We start from the raw sequence: 2,813 nt of genomic DNA, 5'->3' as shown, positions 1-2,813 counted from the left end.
ATGGCAGGAAAGCATACCAAGAAGTTGTACTTTTCCTTCAATTTATTTATGATTTACAAAGACTATTTTCATTTTGTGCTATTTCATCAGACTAATTCTATGAAAAAGAAGTGAGCATGAGAGGCTGGAGAAATGCTTCAGCTGTTAAGAGCACTACTGACTGTTCTTTCAGAGGACGCTGGTTCAGTTCTTAGCACCCACATGGCAGCTCACAACTATCTGTAACTCTAAGATCTGACACCCTCACACAGACATGCATGCAGGCAAAACACCAATACACATAAACTATAAATAAATTATTTTGAAAAATAGGTGAGAATAAAGACATATTCCAAACACAGAGAGAGATTGACATTCACATTTTAAAAGGTAAGGTAAAAATTGTAACAAAAATATAGGCAAAATTGTCAGTTTTGTCAATTCAAAGTTTAAGACATAAAGCTGGGTGTGGTAAAGCACATTTGTAATCTCAGGCAGTAGAATCAAAAGTTCAAGGTCATCCTTAGCTACATAGTAGGTTAAAGAATAGTCAGGACTATATGAACCCCTATTTCAGAGCACAAAGAAATGAAGATGCATACAAACACATATGGAAGCATTCAATGGTGCCCAGTGATGTGTGCATGCTTTGTGTCTTTATGGTTCAGCTGAAGATGAAACTCTTAATTAATTCATTTTATATTGATACTAGGTCTTCAACTATGGTAACATAAACATAACTTAATAAGTGTGACATTAAAAATTCAAGAATTGGCTTGCAATAAAATTTTAAAGATCCAATTTCTACATAGAACTTCTCTCCACGATTGTCTTCGAAATTCAAACATACATCCGTTTCTATTTTCCCCACCCAGAAGCTGGAAGCATAAAGTGTCTGGAAAATCAGACACACAGGAAAAGAGGAGCAGCACTAAGGTTTCTTGCCATCTCTTATAATCCTTTAGACCTTGATTTCTCAGAAAGTCAACAACAGATGTCCCTGGGGACCAGAAGACCAGAAAGACACTTCACAAAGTACTGCAAAGTCTCATCATTGTGTGGAATCTAAAAAAGTCAGGCTCACAGAGTCAGAGAGAATAGAGGCTGTGGCATCTAGGAAATGGGAGAAATGGAAAGATGTTGGTCAAAGAGTATTAAGTTTCAGTTATGATAAATAGGTTCTCAGCCTTTCTAATGCTGTGACCCCTAATATACCTTCTCATGTTGTGTTAACCTCAACCACAAAAGTATTTGTGTTGCTACTTCCTAACTGTAATTTTGCTACTGTTATGAATCATAAAATAAATATCTTATATGCAGATGGTCTTAAGGTGACCCCTGTAAAACAGTCCTTTGAAATTCACAAAGGGATCTTAACCCACTGGTTCAAAACTGCTAACTGGTACAAAATAGTGAATTGTATAGTGAGTATAGTTTACAGCACCACACTCTACATTTGAAATTAGCTAAGAATAAATCTTAATGTTCACATACACAGTGACAGCTACGGGAGGTGATGTGTGTATAGTAAGTAGCTTCATTGTGGCAATAATTTCAAAGTACCTGCATAAATCAAAACATGTATGCTATGTACATGTTTGTATGTATGCATGTGCATATTTTCCTATAGTACTAATTTTATAATAGATTAAAACAAAATTGTGATTATCATCTGAAAGCCTTAAAACCAACATGTCTAATTTATAGTCTCGTGTGTGTAGGATGTTTGTCTGTGTGTGTATCTGTGTGTGTATTGTGTTTGTGTGCATCAGTGTGTATGTGTGTGTATGTATGTGTGTGTGTGTGTGTGTGTGTCTGTCTGTGTGCCCAATCTCTAAAAGAACAATGCCTGCCATGATCTCAAACCCATGGCTCTGAGGACAACATTAAGAGCTCACACAACCTTCCTGTTACAAGAGAAAACAAATGTTAGGGTTAAAAATGAATGCTGGAGTTAAACCAGGGAGGTTGGGAAGACTGCAGAAGTTAAATAAGAGCACTTAGCTGGGTATCAGATACCAAGCTGACCAGATAAGCAGAAAGACAAGACTCTGGACGAAACAGCAGAGTTCCCAAGGGCGCCCTGAGGCGCCCTGGCCAGCTGGCTCTGCCCCTTTCCCTAGTAGACTGCTAAGCTCGACATATCTAATGTATGGAATTTTAACAAATTAAATTTTGGCTAAGAATTGCTTCTAAGAAAGCCTCTGCCTATTCCAGAAAGGAGAGCCCCAGACCACCCCAGAGATAGCTACAGGAGCAGAAAGGTAGCCCTGGACTTAGAGGTCCAGATTCTAACAGCAGCCTTTAGCTGTTGTGCTCAGCCCACTATCCTCTGGATGTCATTGCTTTCTTATCTTTGAATAAACCTTGACTGTTCATTCCGCCTGCACCGCAGGGCAGTCAAGAACCAAGACTGCTGCTGAGGTTGAGATTGAAGGAAACCAGGGAGGGGCATCTCTACCCATCGACAGCATTAGCTTTCAGCCAACTTTGGACCAAACTAAAGCAGGAAGCTTACTGCATCTAAAACTAGTTCTCAACCTTCCTAATGCTGCAACCCTTTAATACAGTTCCTCGTGTTGTAGTGACCCCCCCATCATAAAATTATTTCATTGCTACTTCATAACTATAATTTTGCTACTGTGGTGGATTACAATGTAAATATCTGTGTTTTCCAATGGTCTCGGGTGACTCCTGTAAAAGGGTCATTTGACCTTCAAAGGGGTCGAGAATCATAGGATGAGAACCACTGCTCTAAAGGATTTCATTACTGGTCATTAGTAAAATTGTGTGTGTGTGTGTGTGTGTGTGTGTGTGTGTGTGTGTGTGTGTGT

Source organism: Grammomys surdaster, unplaced genomic scaffold (genome assembly GCF_004785775.1).
Source record: "Grammomys surdaster isolate TR1022 unplaced genomic scaffold, NIH_TR_1.0 125617, whole genome shotgun sequence".
NCBI lineage: Eukaryota > Metazoa > Chordata > Mammalia > Rodentia > Muridae > Grammomys > Grammomys surdaster.
Note: the sequence above shows the minus strand (reverse complement) of the source record.